Below are 19039 nucleotides of genomic sequence, written 5' to 3'. Positions count from 1 at the left end.
GTCACCATACTCCTTCACTGGAAAACAAGCTTTAACCTACGACCCATATCTTTTAATTTATATGGCGAGGATACAAATTCAAGCGGCCAAAATCCGGGGAAATCAGGTTTGGGGGGGGGGCACGTTGGGCCTACTTTTTTGGCTGAGCCTCTCCAATCGATTTTAGAGAGTGGCATCCATGGCCAAGAAACATGTTAACCTGGTGAGAGATGGAACACCCGCTCGGCCTAAATTTTGTAGTCACGTGGGGAGAAATCCATGAGTAACGCGTAACTGTTTGAATGCCTTATGAGATATAGTGGAGTAAGTGGTCTGCTGACTATGTGGGATAAATGGAAACGGAAGCGCTCAATGCCGAAAAGTCCTGTCAGAAGTGTGATTTGAACCCACGCCTGGAGAACGGACAGCGACCTGAACCAGCGCACTGGACATCTCGGTCATCCTGACACTACGCATTGTCAGATGACAACAATAATCCGCGTTTGCTTGTGGCTTTAGATTCATCTGGCACCATTGGGTTTCAGCCGTCCGTATAAGTAACATAATTTCAAGATGTCTTCACGTGGGGAAACAGCATGATCACCACTGGCATGCCAGGATTTCTCCCAGGGACCAAGTCGCAACATTGGGGAGTCGTTCCAGCCCGGAGGCCCTTTTCACCGCTATGCAGGGACGGATCCAGGGGCGCTAACCGACTCATGGCTCGCCAAAATGGCAAAACTTGGGCAAAAATGACGCATTCATTTAGTTTGTAGAAATCTAGGTAATTAGTAGTCCGGAAAATTGGTCATTAGGGCATTCCGAAAGGTAAAACTAAGGAAGATCGGGTAACTTGAAAATCAGTCCGACGGCAACGCAAATGCAAGTTCAGGTTTTGGGGGTATGTTAGGTCAAACCTCTTGGTTAAGCCCCCCCCCCTCAACCAATTTTAGGAAGTGACATTCCTTTGCGCGAGCCTATTAATGACCTGAGGTGGGGCACCCTGGTAATCTGGTCACCAAGGCTTGGGGGCGACGCAGTCGAAACGATGGAGTCGACGTGCCGCCGGGAACCTTGCGACGTCCCAGGAGTTGTCCCTCGGAGCACACACTGGTCTTGTCTCTGGCCACAGTCTGGCTCTGGCACATTTCAACGCGTAAGTGCACATAGGATTAATAAGCTTGATTAAGTCTTGTCCGTCCTGGCTAGGTCTCATTGCGATAGGCTGTCACGCCCGATTCGACGCTAGGTTTTCAAGGGGTTTTGCTGGTTTTCTTACAGCGGCTGCAAATGTTTGAGCTGTGATGGTCACAATTTTCTGAGCTATCGAAGGCACCCTTGATTTATCGCGTGCACAAAAGAGTGTTATAGGAAATCATTACAGTCTCGCTATGTCAAAATTTAAGTCACCATTCGTTAGGGTCGCACGTCGCATCTGAGACATCCGCACGCCTGGAAATCAACGTCTTCATTCCAGTGCTCAATTCCTCCACAACGCCACTGCTCGCCCTCAGACTGTCTTGGGTCGCGTCCGATCACTAACCCCTCATCATCGGCGCGCCCGCAGGGGCAGCGTGGAAAAGGAGACGGCCCTGCTGTATGACAAGGACTAACGAGGTGTTCCGCTCCGTGTTCGACTGGCTGGAGACTCCGACGGCGGCGTGCGAGCCTGTGCTGGAGCTGGGCGGGCGAACTCGACCCGCGCACCAACGCCTCTCGCGGCCGCGTGCCCGTGTGCCGTGGACCCCAGCCGCACCGTGACGGCCGGGCCCGGCTGCCTGGTGTACTCTCTCGGCGTCGGGCCCGAGATGGAGTTTGAGCGCGCGATGGCCGGGCCGCGGCTGCGAGGTGCACGCCTTCGACCCGGTGCGACCGGCGAAGGTGGCGCGGATGATCCCCGGCGTCACCTTCTACCTGGCGGCGGTGCACAGGCTCGACGGCACAATGGACGGCCGCGAGTGGCGCACGTTCGACGCCTTGGTGGACGACAACGGTCACGCTGAGCGCACCATCAACTTCCTCAAGGTGGACATCGACTTCGGCGAGGTGTACATGCTGGTGCAGCAGCTGCTGGACACCGACGAGGGCCGCCTCGCGCTGGACCAAGTGCAGCAGATCTGCCTCAGCGTGCACCTGCCCAAGGACCTGGAGCAGTTCTCAAACCTGCTGCTGTTTGACGTGTATGACTCTGTGCTCCAGATCTTCCACGAGCTGGGCTTTCGCGTGGTGCGCTCGGAACCGAATCTGGACGACGGCCCGCTGCAGCAGTACCTGTTCCCAGGGGTCGAGCGGCCCGTCTACCTCAGCTACAAGCTGCTGCTGGTGCGCACCGGCCGTGATGTCTGGGACAGGCTCGAGCGGGGCACCAAACACCCTCCGTTCGCGAGTTTGGTGCACTAGCGAGACGTGCGTGGGGCGGGGAGGCCTCTGCTACAGATCGTCCTGCGCGACCGGCCAGCTCCACCCCCGAGGCTATAGCGCATTGCAGTACAGCTGCTGGCTGAACAGCGGTGCTCAGCATGAAAGTGTTTGCACAAGAGAGACACGGGTCGATGGGTGGAGGCTCAGCAGCAGCGCAGCTGGTGTACGAAACCGATGTGGTGTGTGAGTTAGGGACGACCAGATGAATGTGGAGTGCTGGTTTGTAACCATCCACTCGTATGCGCCGCGGAGCAGTTTGGATGGTGTGCTTTGCTACCGCCACGGGAGGATGTCATCGATGGAGCATGCATGCCCGTATTTTATAGGTTTTGTGAGGTAATGGGTAGGATCACGACGACCTAGTAGCAACATGACGACGTATACTGATGTTTGCGAATGCAAGGTGAATGCGATCACAGTTTCTTTTTTTTGTACATATATATACATATATATATATATATAGTATATATATATATATATTATATATATATATATATACTTATATATATGAATAAATAAATACATAATATTCTGTCTGCCTTTTATCATCTCTCAGCTCTCCTCTCCTCTCTTCTCTCCTCCTCCTCTCGCTCCTCCCTCTCCCTCTCTCTCCTCTCTCTCTCTCTCATCCTCTCGTCCTCTCCTCTCTCTCTCTCTTCCTTCATCTCTCCGTCTCTCTCTCTCTCTCTCTCTCTCTCCCTTTCATCCTATCCCTTTTCCTCTCTCTCTCCCTCTCCCCCGCCTCCTTCTCTCTCCCTCTCGCTCCTCCGACATTTTTACATGCTTGAATGCATACCAGCGCGTTCTAAAACGCGCCTTTATATCATCCGGCTCTCCACAACACTGCCGCGGGCGCTTCTAATGCATCACATTAGGTTAGCATCGGCTTGGAAGCAGCCGCGGGCAGAACGCGGCCAAATGCCTGGCCATTGCTGTAAACCTCATATACGACAGTTCTGCCGGCTGCGGCGCGCCCCTACGCCCTGGGGGGCTCCGAAACACCACCCCCGCTGGATCGCCAGAAGCACGGCCAACAGCAGCCTGCTGCAAGGCTGAGTCAGGTCACTCAGTTCTGCGTTTAAGGCTCTCCTGCGAGACGCTGATGCGTGTGCAGGCTTTACCCACGGGTTTTGCGCTAATGGCGCCACGGGCTTGGCGTGCCCATACCATTGCGGGTTAGTGCAAAACATCCCTTCCCTCATGCACGCCTCATCTTTAGCCTCCCTGCCAGCGCGTCCATCCAGGGTAGATTGCACGCATCAGCCTTGAGATGGGCAAGTCCGCTTTCCCCTTCCTGCGGAGGTCGTACCTGAGAGCGCGCGAACCCCGAAGAGGGTTTGTGTGTGAGGTGAGCCCCGGCTGCGGGTGACCCTCAGATACATGCCCCCCCCCCCCCCTGCTCACCCCTCCTCTTTACCGATACGACCGGGAGGCGGTCGTTGCTGACCGAAATGGTTCTCATACAAGCCATCAAAATCGATGTTAAGCATGCGTGACCGCCTTTCCTTCTTTTGTGATTGCGTTCGAAATGTGAAGTGGCGAAGTGATTTTTAACGCTTCGGTGGTCATAATGGGAATGGTCTATACGTGAAAGTAATGAAGTAGGCATCAGAGATGATGTCATAAGCTTTTTTATAAGTACAGGTGTACCTTTAAGTGGAAAAACTGCTCCAGACAACACAATTTCCCTATTTAGGAAACATGCTCCTTAATGCGTCATTGCTTAATGCCGCTCTGGAACGGTCGTATGGGTTGCTGCTAAACTAGCTGCGCGACATTGCCACCCTGGTACTCACTTGTAGCACTTTAATCTCCCGCGAGGTGGACATGGCGATGGTGGAAGTGTTTGCTGAACCAAATATCTGTACGTACTCGTGCTTTGCCCGCTTCTTGTGGTATTCTTGCATATCTATGCGAGAGTTTAATGACTTTAATTACATGCACATGCTAGGTTTTAGCGCCATGCTAACTTATTCGATTACAAGTCTCATTTCCGTAATAGCCAACAACCATGTTCAGCTCCTTATCTTATGTATAACAAAACGTAATTCGTAATTGAAACATGAGCAGCGTGCTCAGCAGTGACTCACACCCAAATGACGTACTTTTATCTGGAAATCGTGCTCAGGAACGCCGGGTATGAACGGCTCGATAATAATATTCTTCTTGGCCTTGAACGGCACATGGCCTACGAGGTGACATGATTGGAATGACGTTTATGTGGTGCCATGCATGTCTGAATGACATTGAAATAGCCTGCACAGAATAGTTTGGATATCTTCCCGGGTGTGCAGTCCAGAAATTAGGGTTTTAAATATAAAAACCGGCAGGCCTTTGAGCTGCACTGAATGGTTGTCGAAATGATAATTTCAGTAAACATTTATGCAAATGTAAGACACCTCCTTTAAACAATGAAAAATACGAAGAAGGGAAGATGTCGAACTAGCTCACTGCTTGCTTTTTATCTAAAGGGTTAGGTTTTCACTACTTAAGTATAGTTCGCGCTTGCTTTAGTAGTGAACAGAAAAGTCTATTTTTATCACTTCAGAAACGTCGATTGTCGTGCGCCGTACTTGACGAGGAAGTAATGAGCACTTGAAACGAAACATTCCTCTTCATTTGCACCGTCAAAAATGTAAAGTGCTAGCAGCGCACGATATAGAATGCGAAACAGTCGCAGTAAAATTAAACATGCGTACAACATCACTGCCACTTTCACCTGTTTGCTCTGGCAAATGCGCAAATGCGTGCTGTAATGCTCAAAGTTGCAAGATAAACGCAGCTATTCCTGGAGTGTTGCCTAGGCCGTGGACCGTGATGACTTGCAATGTGTGTGACTTGTAAGTGCGCTGAGTCACCGCTATGCCAGTGTGCCAGCATTTTACACCGGAGAATGCTTGGCAATGGGAAGACACTATCTGTGCAGTGAATACCGAACGGAACTGTTGAGAGCCCAGTGGAGGTAGCTGCAGAAAAGTTATTCTTCTTTGACAGCTACCACCACGTCCCACATCAGGTTATATACAAGCGGGATCAATCTTCTGGCTGCCAACGCATTGCGCGCCTTTGCTGTTGCTTTGATCACGTTATGTTTTACTCCAAGGCAAAGTGACGGATTAGTATAATCTGTTATTGTTTTGAGCTTGCATGCCTTGAACGATTTCAAATGCGTCATTTTTTATCGTAAAATAAGACCTATATTTTTGTACATTCAGCTTGGTTCAAACTGAGGTTAAGTATCATCGCAGGCTAACGGCGATCAATACCCGGCCATATGGCCCCGACTGACGGGGACATGCCCCCCCCCCCCTTCCCCAACGCGTTCCCCCTCTCCCTACTTGTCCCGGGGCGCATAGCCCCGACGGCCGAAGCCGACAGAGCACACCGCTCTTTAAACACACCGCTCCACCGAAAACACCCCGGGAACTACGCAGCGTTTCACGCGGTCACGCGGCCGCCGTCGAATGAATCCGAGTGCCCGATCCGACCGGCAAGACCTCGCGCTTCCGAGACCGAAACAAACACCCCGCCTACCAGTGCGCGCCGGCGATGAGGCTATCGCGGCTGGCGGCCGATAGCGGACTGCTGCTGCGCAGAGCGCCGCGGGGCAGTGTCCACGTGACGTGCGCCCGTGGCGGCAGTGTCCTCGTGACGTGCGCCCGTGGCGGCAGTGTCCTCCTAACGTGCGCCCGTGGCGGCAGTGTCCTCCTAACGTGCGCCCGTGACGGCAGTGTCCTCGTGACGTGTGCCCGTGACGGCAGTGTCCTCCTAACGTGCGCCCGTGACGGCAGTGTCCTCGTGACGTGCGCCCGTGGCGGCAGTGTCCTCGTGACGTGTGCCCGCGACGGCAGTGTCCTCGTGACGTGCGCCCGTGGCGGCAGTGTCCTCGTGACGTGTGCCCGTGGCGGCAGTGTCCTCGTGACGTGCGCCCGTGACGGCAGTGTCCTCCTAACGTGCGCCCGTGACGGCAGTGTCCTCGTGACGTGCGCCCGTGACGGCAGTGTCCTCCTAACGTGCGCCCGTGACGGCAGTGTCCTCCTAACGTGCGCCCGTGGCGGCAGTGTCCTCGTGACGTGTGCCCGTGACGGCAGTGTCCTCCTAACGTGCGCCCGTGACGGCAGTGTCCTCCTAACGTGCGCCCGTGACGGCAGTGTCCTCGTGACGTGCGCCCGTGACGGCAGTGTCCTCCTAACGTGCGCCCGTGACGGCAGTGTCCTCGTGACGTGCGCCCGTGACGGCAGTGTCCTCGTGACGTGTGCCCGTGACGGCAGTGTCCTCCTAACGTGCGCCCGTGACGGCAGTGTCCTCGTGACGTGCGCCCGTGACGGCAGTGTCCTCGTGACGTGTGCCCGCGACGGCAGTGTCCTCCTAACGTGCGCCCGTGACGGCAGTGTCCTCGTGACGTGCGCCCGTGACGGCAGTGTCCTCGTGACGTGCGCCCGTGACGGCAGTGTCCTCCTAACGTGCGCCCGTGACGGCAGTGTCCTCGTGACGTGTGCCCGTGACGGCAGTGTCCTCCTAACGTGCGCCCGTGGCGGCAGTGTCCTCGTGACGTGTGCCCGTGACGGCAGTGTCCTCCTAACGTGCGCCCGTGACGGCAGTGTCCTCCTAACGTGCGCCCGTGACGGCAGTGTCCTCGTGACGTGCGCCCGTGACGGCAGTGTCCTCGTGACGTGCGCCCGTGACGGCAGTGTCCTCCTAACGTGCGCCCGTGACGGCAGTGTCCTCGTGACGTGTGCCCGTGACGGCAGTGTCCTCCTAACGTGCGCCCGTGGCGGCAGTGTCCTCGTGACGTGTGCCCGTGACGGCAGTGTCCTCCTAACGTGCGCCCGTGACGGCAGTGTCCTCCTAACGTGCGCCCGTGACGGCAGTGTCCTCCTAACGTGCGCCCGTGACGGCAGTGTCCTCGTGACGTGCGCCCGTGACGGCAGTGTCCTCGTGACGTGCGCCCGTGACGGCAGTGTCCTCGTGACGTGTGCCCGCGACGGCAGTGTCCTCGCGACGTGTGCCCGTGACGGCAGTGTCCTCGTGACGTGTGCCCGTGACGGCAGTGTCCTCCTAACGTGCGCCCGTGACGGCAGTGTCCTCGTGACGTGCGCCCGTGACGGCAGTGTCCTCGTGACGTGTGCCCGCGACGGCAGTGTCCTCGTGACGTGTGCCCGTGACGGCAGTGTCCTCCTAACGTGCGCCCGTGACGGCAGTGTCCTCCTAACGTGCGCCCGTGACGGCAGTGTCCTCGTGACGTGCGCCCGTGACGGCAGTGTCCTCGTGACGTGTGCCCGTGACGGCAGTGTCCTCGTGACGTGTGCCCGTGACGGCAGTGTCCTCCTAACGTGCGCCCGTGACGGCAGTGTCCTCGTGACGTGCGCCCGTGACGGCAGTGTCCTCGTGACGTGTGCCCGCGACGGCAGTGTCCTCCTAACGTGCGCCCGTGACGGCAGTGTCCTCGTGACGTGTGCCCGTGGCGGCAGTGTCCTCGTGACGTGTGCCCGTGACGGCAGTGTCCTCCTAACGTGCGCCCGTGACGGCAGTGTCCTCGTGACGTGCGCCCGTGACGGCAGTGTCCTCGTGACGTGTGCCCGCGACGGCAGTGTCCTCGTGACGTGTGCCCGTGGCGGCAGTGTCCTCCTAACGTGCGCCCGTGGCGGCAGTGTCCTCGTGACGTGTGCCCGCGACGGCAGTGTCCTCGTGACGTGTGCCCGTGGCGGCAGTGTCCTCGTGACGTGTGCCCGTGACGGCAGTGTCCTCCTAACGTGCGCCCGTGGCGGCAGTGTCCTCCTAACGTGCGCCCGTGGCGGCAGTGTCCTCCTAACGTGCGCCCCTGACAGTCGTCGTCACCAGGGGTGAAGAACCGAGGACTGTCCTCTCGCCGGTTTGTCCTCTGTCATCACGCGGAGGAAGAGGATACGGTGCGCTGAGTATCAGGAACTGACAATTGAGTGGTAGGGTACTAACGTGTGACTTGTTTTCACTTATTGTTAAGCTTTTATACGATTTTATTTTATGTTCGCTTACCTTTTATCACATGATCCATTGAAGCAATTTCGCCAAAAATGGGTGAGGTTTGTCATGGTAAACTGATATAGTTTTTGGCTTTTTCAGTGCTTTCGTAACTCAGCCAAAATTTTGCTAGTCCCCCTCTCCTCTTGATATTTCCTGATCTCCAAACTCCACCACATTTCACTGACTACAGAAACGGAGAGTGCGCACATGCAAGGACGTGCGAACCACTTGCGGTGCGCATCACGCCGTGTCGTAGACCGGTCGCGTCGAGCGTGCCCGCGCCCACCTGCAGGGGCACGGTGTCTCGATCTCCCATTGAAGGGAATGCTTCACATTTGAAGCTATTAAAGCAAGCATCAGGTATGAGAAAAATGCTTCCTTAGAACTACTGGTATATTTCTAAGTGGAAAAGACTGCTCAAGACAACACAATTTCTTCGTTAAGTAAACACGCTCTTCAATGCGTCATTCTTTGATTGCGTCATCGTACCTTGGACAACACTGATCGGGAGCCAATTGACAGCCTCTATCTCTTGAAGTTATGCTCACGAAAGGCAAGCATGAACAAGTAGACAAATATACTTTTCCGCCCTTGACCGTCACATGGCCAATACAATGGCAGGATTTGAATGACGTTTTATGGTGTCGGCTATGCCTGGGTGTCTTTCAATAGTCTTCACGAAATAGTCTGCACATCTTTGTGGGCGTGCGGCTCAGAAACTAAACGGGCTTAGGTGTTGGATGGATGTGGACTGGAAGTGCATGGATGTGGACTGCACCGAATGATCTTCATGGTGGCTATTTCAGTTCAAAACTCCATACAAACGTGGAACATTTCCTTTAGAGAAAACAAGCACCTTTAGAAAAGAATTTGCTGTTGGCGATCATGAGAATACATAAATTTCTTGCCATGCAGGAAATTATGTCACAATGTCTGGAGTATCTAACACACAAACGTTTCTGTAGTAAATATATTGCGCCGATAATAAAACATTAGCTGTGTTTTTTATATGTATTTCCACTGAGATGCCAAATCTTTTAACATTTAGATGATTTCTGCAGAACTATTTTGAGCACTTCACGCATGTTCCTTAAAGAAATCATTGTAAATCAATGCCCCGAGACGCATCTTCGTACCCTCGCAGATATCAGCTATGATATGTGGTGCTCCTTACTGGCATGATGAGAGTATCTGAGATTGGTGCATCTAGCAATGCTGCCATTGGATGACTTCACCATCAGAGTAAGGCACCGTCGAAGAGCTCACGGTGGTCGCAGAGACTTTCAGATCCACTTGGTAGATGTTTCGCCAAAGATACCGGATATCCAAGAACCACATGTTTGACGAAAGCCAAGCAAATGGTACAAAGTGGTGCATCCACGGATAACCGTATACGCACAGGAGTAGCACAGCGATCATCCAGGCAGCACATTTAACGACGGCCTGCCTGCATTTTGCGTGATGTCATTGGAGTCTGTGATGCACCCAGCAGCAGAGGCTAGGTGGCGTCGCCTGCCTCTCACCCCGGAAGGGAGGGCGGGCACCACGAGGGATCGAACCTCACACATCTGCGTCAATTCACACACACAGCGCAAGCTGCGAATGAAAATGGAAGTCATCAGCTTCAGACTTATGCACGCCAGGGAACATTCGTGTGCCAGAAAAGAGGGATGTTAAAAAGTCGTTTCAAATCATATTGCCCTTACCCTCCACGGACAGTTTCAAAATATGTAAAAGGTTGTATACAGACCCATGCCCGCGCAGAGTAAAGCGCACAGAATAGGCACGCACAACCTTACATTTTATAAAAGCTGTCATGGCAGGGTGCAATGAGCCCTTTGCACCCTATATATATATATATATATATATATATATATATATATATATATAGGTTAGCCACCTGCATATTATCATGTAGATATTTACATATCATGCATGCACATGCATGCTATAAGTAGGCGTGTGTGTACTCTCCACCGCAACTAGACACACGGTGTAGAAAGTTGCTAGCTTGTAAATTGGGATTGGTGTTCTTCAGAGGTGCAGTACGTATTTGTTTCTTTTGGAAGGATAATGGGCCAACCGAACACAGTGGTTGTACGTGTGCAGTGTGCACAGCTATCGTAGAACGTCAGCCTGCCGGCCTGCTTCTACCGCTAGCCTGTCCACCGTCTTTCCGGCGGCCCAAATCATTCAAATCTTTCTGACAGGAGATCGCACCATACCGACCATTCGTGTCCCAGCTTCTTTTCCCTACGATTTCCTGTGCTCTTGCCATTTTGTGCTCCGTGCTTCCGCTTCTCCGTTTCTTCGTCGTGCCTCTGTCTGCGTTTCTCTGACCCGCCTACACCTCTCCCTTCCCCCCCCCCCCCCCCCCCCACTCGCACACTCGTGTCCTTTATCCCACGGTCACATCCTTAATTGATATCCCCGTCATGCTCTGCTTTGTCTGTCGGTCAGTCGCACCGCTGTCTCGAAAAACTCCCGATCTATAACGGACATCAAACGCGAAGTACAAGGTAAGGAGGCCTCATAGGCAAAGTGCAAGTCTAAGAGGTCATGCATGCAAATACCAGAATGAATGCCTCAATTGGCTCAACGGTCGAACTTAGCACAATTTTAAGTAAGGATGGCCCAGCTCCCTGTCCCACCGTTTTCACATCCTAACCGCCATCGTGTCAACAGGTAGGCCGTAATCCAAACGGGCTCAAAGGAAACTGATGTAAAAATCTGCGCGGCTTTGCCTCGTCGGTGTCCTCACTATCAGCTGTTCACCTGGTCAATAACACGTTTGAAGGGAATGTTTCACATTTGAAGATATTGAAGTAAGCATCAGACATGAGATACAAGCTCACTTATAGCTATTGATGTACTTTTAAGAAGAGAAGACTATCCTTAACACCGCAATTTCTCTGTTTAGTGAATATGCTCCTCGATAGTCATTATTTGGTTATGTCATCGTACCTTGCACAGCATTGATTGACAGCCAGTTGACGTCCGTTTTTTCCGGGGATCGTGCTCACGAACGCCAGCTATAAAAAACTCGACCATTATATTTTCTCCACCTTGATCGCCGCATGGCTTATGAAATGTCGGGATTTGAAGGATGTTATTATAACGTTATGAGTGTCAGGATGGTCTCAAATTAACCCGAAATGCTCTCCTCATTTTCGCGGGCATGAAGCTCAGAAATTACGGGGTTTATATATTAAGAAGGGCAGGGCTATGAGCTGCAGAAAAAGGTCTTCAGGACAGATATTTCGGTTTAAAAACCCATATAAAGGTGGAACACTCCCTTTCGCTCTGTGCACAATGAGTTACACGCTCTTGACTCATTGCGTGCAGAGCCAAATGGAGTCAAGTGGCAAGTTATGACCATTCGAGGTCGTCGCAGCCATATGTTCAAACAGAATGCACAGGCCACCTTTGCCGGGGTCCAACAGCTGACACAATTTGCCAAACAAGAGAGCTGGACGGACACTGTGTTAGCCTGAGTGCCACGGCTGTCTACAGTAGAGCTCCCGCTGATACCAGAGGTCAAACGCTGTGTTAGCCTCAGTGTCATGACTGTCTACAGAAGAGCTCTCGCTGATACCAGGGGCGAAACGCTGCGTTAGCCTTACTGTCAGGACTGTCTACAGTAGAGCTCTTGCTGATATCAGGGGCCAAACGCTGTGTTAACCTCAGTACCACGGCTGCTACAGTAGAGCTCTCGCTGATACCAGGAAGCCAAACCCTGTGTAAGCCTCAGTGCCACGGCTGTTTACAGAAGACCTGACGCTGGTATCAGGGGGCAAACCGCGACTAACTGCTGGAAAATGGTATAAGCTTGGCTAGGCGAAGAAAGACGGACCTAGGTCCTGGATATCTGGTGTGGTGTCTGCTATATTTGTGTTGCATGTGGTTTACATGATCAGGGAAGCCATACTATGGGAATCATACATAATATGTGATGACTTATGAGGACTGTGAACTCGAACAAAATTGGCTGAAGACAGTAAAGTCAAAGTCACTGCGACCATGTTGTTGTTGTTGTGGTAGATCCACAAATTTAGCCTTCTGCTTGTAAACATAAAAAAGCCAAACCATTCACATAAATAACACGATTTCATGAAATGTGAAAGTGGTTATGAAATATGACGGCTATCATACCGGGTGCGGTGCGCTTAAACTCAGGATTTTGTATGAAATAATGGCACTATGTTCCACTGTCCAATGCGCCTGTTTCTTCTCCCTTCCAAAGAAGTGCGCGCAAAATGTTTTTTCGAGTAAAAATTCAGAGCTACAGCAGACAAGCTCATAGACGACCATGGCCGCTTATCATCGGTCTTGGAACGCTTGTTCTGTGGTCGCATTTACTCCAGCCGAACCGGCGAGGATCTGAGAAACCGTCCTCTTGGTCCCGTCCCCAGCTTCTCCGATCGCGGCGCCTGCTCCGCTCGCTTCCGGCGGCGTGCAATCAGAGAGGGCACTTCTGGGAGCCACACATACTGGTGACGCGGCCAAGTGCCATCCGCAGGCCCGTATTGATCCCAGACAACGTCATGCATCTCCCCTATAGGGTTTCGGTCATCGTTGGCGACTTATGCTCAGGAAACTGGCATGGAGCGCGCTGCCAGGAGTGGAGAAACCTTTCGATTTGCTCGATATAAATGTGGCAAAAAACTGACGGTATTGTTAGGCACATGACAGCAAGATTTGTAAAAACACATGGACGATGTCGAAACCCTTAAAGACCACGCACTCTGGCACCACTAAGTCCCATCTCGAAGCTGTGTTTCCAAATCATTCGCATTAAAGTTCACGACAGCGTTGCCTTAGACAGCCATGCATTGTGATAGCTGTGGTAAAACCAGTTCAAGCCTGGCATCAGTCGTTATCGCGTGGCATCTTGAAACTGTAATGCAACCTGCATTCCGTGTCGCACGCCACCTCTGACGACCTTACATGTTGTCAGCCACCCAATATAGTACGCCCGGCTAATACGAGCATTTCTTCCAGGCATCACCAGCACAACAAGACAAGTTGCGGCTATTCGGCGACACGACCAATCCCACCGCAGACCACTGCCTACCCGCCGTGCACCCCCGAGCGAGCGGCCACTGTCTACCCGCCGTCTACGCCTCAGCGAGCGGCGACCGTCTACCCGCCGTGTACCCCGAACGAGCGGCCACTGTCTACCCGCCGTCTACGCCTCAGCGAGCGGCGACCGTCTACCCGCCGTCTACGCCTCAGCGAGCGGCGACCGTCTACTCGCCGTCTACGCCCTAGCGAGCGGCCGCCCTACGACCACTAGCCGGCCACAGGCGTGCGCGCCGCCCGGCTCTGGTGACGGGCCGGTTGAGCTGCGTTCCTGCGTTGCCGCTGGCGCCGGCCGCCGCCACAGCCTGTTGGTGGGCCGGTGCGCGCCGCCGCTGGCCTCAGTTCACCGCCAGCGCTCCCCGGCGCCGCCCGCCGCCCGCCGCGCCCACGTCATTGAAGCCTTACGCCGCTAAACAAATATTTGTAGCGCTATCCCGAGCTATAAGGGCGAATATGAGAAGCGAGTAGTGTTCCTTTTATCGTCTTATTGGCCGTTTGCGCGCTATCTGGCGGCGGCGCCGACGGCCGGAAGACGGTGGCCGCGTCGGAGGCTTCGTCGGTTTCGACGCTGGAGCGGCGGCGCGCGAACAGTGGTGCGCCGGGACGGCGGACGGAGGTTGTGGTGCGGGGTTGACGAACGTCGGCGCGGAAGAGGAACGCGAACGGTGAACAGTGGCTGCGAAGGCGGACCCGCGTGTAGGACTGTGAACGGCTGAAAACGGTAAAACAACCACTGTTTGTTGGCACAAAGAAAGGTCGCAGTTGTGTTGTGATTTCTTCTGGGCAATTTTGAACGGACGACCAGGTCCAAACATTTTGGCGATACACATTTTGAGTGGAAACCTTACATCGTCGCCGATGACCAGCCTACACTAGCACTAGTGCCCCTGGCACATCGGCACCAGCAACCACGAACCTTGATGCTCTCCGTGTCGTCCGTATATTTCCACTGGAAGGTCGCCGTCAGAGGTTATTTTCACTGGAAGGTCGCCGTCAGAGGTTATTTTTACTGGAAGGTCGCCGTCAGAGGTGGTTACAGTGCCGGTGGGTGGTCCTAACCCGACGCCTGATCCCTTGGCTTTTAGCCGGGGCTGGCAGCGGCGGAGGAGATCGCGACCGGTGAGGGCGGGCCCGTGGCACACCCATGGAGAAGCTGAACGACTACACCGGCGGCTATTGGAGGATCCAGGCCATAAAGGAGGCTTGGCACAACTGGCGCGAGCGGCGCCGAGGAGATCCGGAGGCCGGGGTCGGATCCGGTTCCGGATCCACCGCCGGGAGAATCCGTGACTGGATAGTAACCCGCGGCACGCGTTCGCGCGATGGTGACTACTCTCACGTATACAGGTAGGTTTACCCATTATCGTGTAAGGTAATCATGCATGTGCCTGCAAGCCGTCGTTTAACCCTATTTTCTTCGGGCTGTGAGATTTATGTTAACCTGGGGACAGGACAGATCTCCCTGGTCCCCCTCCACCCATTTCCTAAACTTGTCTAATTTTGATGAGACAAACGCCATCTGATTTGTTTTAACAAAATGTCTGCAGTACTACACCCCTCAAATCGAAACGCTAAAAGGGCCCGGTAGGTCAACACAAACTGCGGAGTTGCACAATGTTGCGCAATATTGCGGAAGGCAGGACCCGCATGCAGACAAACAATACGGACACGATGAGCATCAATTATCTTCATCACTCGGCCATTTGGTAGATGGAGAAGTCATTTTGCAGAATATTTTGCAAAATATTCGTGCTCCTTTAATGTAATGCATACACGCTCGCACGTACCTACGCTTTCCCATTTTACATTGGGTAAATGCAACGCTTCATGCATTGGTGGACTGAGCCCAGCATGTGTGGTGGGATACTTTGTGCTGGGTGACCCCAAAAACGCGCACAGTTCTATGGCACAGGTGCACAGTCTGTATGAATAGATTTCTCGCCTCTGGACTTGACCGGAGTCTATCGTACACCGTTCCCTTCATTTAGCCTTACGCAACGCAAGTGATCGCAAAAACAATAGTCTGCACTGCCTGTGGTGATTTTTGGATCTTAGGATGCCCTCCGCTGTTGTACTGCGTCACCTGCGTCTCAACGTGGAAGAAAGGGCGGACAGCACGGGAAATCAAACCCCGCACCAGTACATGAAACAAAAAAAAAGTGATGCACTGATGCGCCGTCCATTTTGCAAGATCTGAGTACGCCTCGGACCAGGTTAGAGCAGACTGGACCAGGCTGCTGCACAGCTTGGCTAACCTAAGATGACAATGGCGCTGAAGTGGGAACCGGGCCAGAGTCTGTGCGGAGATAGAAGTGAACCTGCGCCTGCCATTGAAGCCACCGGATGAATGTCGGCGGCGTATCGGTCCAGCTCGCGGCGGACCTGACCACCTCAGCCAGACGGACGACCCTCCCGACAAACGACCGAAGGCCAGACGGCAGGGCACCAAGCCGCTGCCACTGGCGGGCGTGACCGCCTGGTCTGACGGACCGGCCACGGGAGGCGCATGCAACGGCGATGCCGGCGCGCTGCTCTAACTCCAACGTGGAAGTGAGCGTCGCCGCCGGAGCAGTCCGCGACGGGCAGACGGTCGAGTTAATGGCGGTCCGAGAGGCGCTGGCTGTGTCGGCGAGCCTTCCATGAGCACACCAGCAGTTCGCACGCCAGACTCGCGTCCTGCTGCCACAGCGGGGACCGTCTGTGCGAGCCCCAATGCTAGCCGCGGAAGCGTGAGACTGCTGCACGCCATGGAGAACCAAAGATGATAATCTCGCTGACGTGGGCGCCGGGCCATGTAGGGAATGACAGCAGCGCGCCAGGCCGCATGGCTGCAGAACCCAGCAGCTGTTACCCATTATCCCATACCCATTATCGCGGCTAAAACCCAGCAGCTGTCGCCATCGACATGACCAGCGTCTGAGCTGTCGTCCGATGCCATGACATGGAAGCGCCCACGCAAGAGCCCGCGAGCCCCATCCACACCTGGCAACCACCTCGAACCACAGCAACCTGACGCGCTGGTAGTTACCCTCTCCAAGTCGTGGATGTTTTTCTCGCCCCTAACGCGAGACACCCTACTGCAATGCTGTGGCAGTAACTCCTGGTACGAGACGATCACTGTCCTGCCTGAGGAGAACCCAGACCGCGGCAGGCACCTGCTCACCGACTGTTCTGTCTACGTCAGCTGCTGCGGCCGACTATGGAAACATGGTTTTCTACTCTCGGCGCTTTTCGGAGAGTCGGCCAGGAAGGTCATCGACTTCCCCGGCGTGCGGGACGCACTGACCCGTCGGCCGACACCCCCTCGCCCCCGCACCGGACCCCTGAAGGGATCCTCGGCGTGGGGAAGAAAGAGGGGACAATTCCTGACGTCCGCGGAAGGCAGATCTGGTGATTTGGTATGTCATGGAGTTTCCGGACCTTCTGCGGAGATAGGCAGTTATCCCTGATTATCCGCGTGATCGGGGGTCATACTCATGTCATCAGCGATGCATGGGCTACGCCTATGATAATCCTATATCCATAGATAGCATAGATAATCCATAGATAACCCTACATGTGCTGCACATAACCCAGCCGTTCACTGCATTGTTCATCTCGCATATTGGATAATCAATGATAATATCAGTTGCGCGAATGTGGATCACACGGCTCGTGCCACGCATGCAGACGTGTCCGATTACGGAACATTGCGTCGGATCGCAACATTCGAATGTCTTCAGTGACAAACGAAAACGAAAGTCTGGAAATCGGACACAGAACGCGGCGTTGTCAGAAGCCAAAACTCTGCTTCAGGAATTCAGCCTTTTGCGGCCCTCTGTCGATATTTTGCGTCAGCAAGCGCAAACCAAAAAGGCAAGGCAAAGGCAAACTGCCTGTCGACTCTGATTCCAGTGCCGGCTCCGAATCTTGCAATGTCACTCTTGCTTGCGCTTCTGAAGTTTCGAAACGTGTGGAAGTGAATGTCCAACGAAAGCTCTGCTTTCAGTCCTGTGGATCAAAGTTTTGAAGTCACTGGTACTTTTGGTTTTTGTTGTTGTTTAGTGGATGGGGGAAAGGTCACCTATCTAGACGTCTGCTAAGTGTAACCAGTCCACGAACCTATTTTGCTTGGCCGCTCTCTTGGAAATGCCTTTCACCCCAGCTGATAGTCCATTGGTATCAGACAAAAACGTCCTCTGCGATGCGAGTGATGCTATAGAGTCAGCTCCAACGTCTCTAAATGGCTTCCCTAAACGCACGACGTCCGTCTTGGGATTATTTTCACGTGTACGGGAAAATTGAACTTTTGACCCCCGCCGTCCACTTGCTAAGCTCGTCACAGCTTTAGTCAGCCAGTTATTGGGTTTCAATGGCAAATGAGCTGGCATTGGTTATTCGCGTCTCGTCAACAGCTCTGGTTCCGCGAATCCCTTTGAATGAAAATGTGCTGTGAGAGACCCCGATGTGGCTTTCAACAATACAAAACGGCTTTTTTGTCGACTGTCGGTCTGTGTGCGGTTTACGGCGGAAGTTAGCTCTAATGAGAATAAGGAAACAGCAGACGTACACGTTCACAGCAATGAGGAGGGCTTACGGTCGAAACACCTTCTGATCTACCTGTCTTGTTAGAGCTACCCACCATCTTATGCGATATTAGCTGTATACAGAACAGCGTATTATAGATAACGACAGCCATCAGGAAGGCCTTGAATGCCATACACTATTATCTAGCGGGCTCTCCGAGAACCACGGCGTGACATCAATACCCACGCTGAAACCGAATCGCAATGGAATTCTCGTTGGCTGGTTCTTAACGGCAGCGTTCTGAAAGACTTGAAAGGTCCAGTCCAAGGAAATATGATCCTTTAGGTCTGTTTTACGACATATCTGGTCGATGCATCATGTATGCAGTCAATGCCATATCTCTGTCGTTTGCTCTCACTTAGCTGGCAGCTGGTGTATCATCAGACAGCATCTACTGTTATAATAAAGGAACGATGTATGTATTGCATCTAAACGCACTATAGTTAACCGTTGATCTAGTGGCATGTATTTGCGTAGAATGGGCGTGTGTCAATACTAAAAAGTTTGTACGGTCACCCAAGAAATGCTGGCCTGCCCCTCCCGTGTTTTGGAACAAAATCTGGCGATCGATGCATTTAATCCGCTCTTAGTTCAAACAGAAAGGGAAATTATTAAGCAATGGAGATGCTGATTACATTGTTCACATGTCACGGTGCCCGTTAAGGTAATGTAATCACGAGATCAGTATTCTGGCCATCTACTCCTGAGGTGCCCATCAAGAGGGTTTGGTGTCATCTGCAACCTCAGTGGATGGGTACCGTCGATACGGCTTACAGTATTTCACAAACTAAATGCGATAAAATCTTCACGCTTCTCATTAATTTATTTACCTGACGTAAAATTCCAAGCATCATCAACACGAGGTAGAACAGCTATTGTGCCAAAAGGTATTATGATGGTCCGTTGTAAGCATTCGGGCGGTTGATTTAATGTCCTCATAGTCTAGCAGACGTGTGGATCGTGCGATAGTGTGTGTCAACCCACCGCT

Source organism: Pollicipes pollicipes, unplaced genomic scaffold (genome assembly GCF_011947565.3).
Source record: "Pollicipes pollicipes isolate AB1234 unplaced genomic scaffold, Ppol_2.1 Scaffold_4740;HRSCAF=5597_pilon_pilon_pilon, whole genome shotgun sequence".
Classification (NCBI taxonomy): domain Eukaryota; kingdom Metazoa; phylum Arthropoda; class Thecostraca; order Pollicipedomorpha; family Pollicipedidae; genus Pollicipes; species Pollicipes pollicipes.
The sequence above is the reverse complement of the archived record's forward strand: the minus strand, read 5'-3'. Positions refer to the sequence as shown.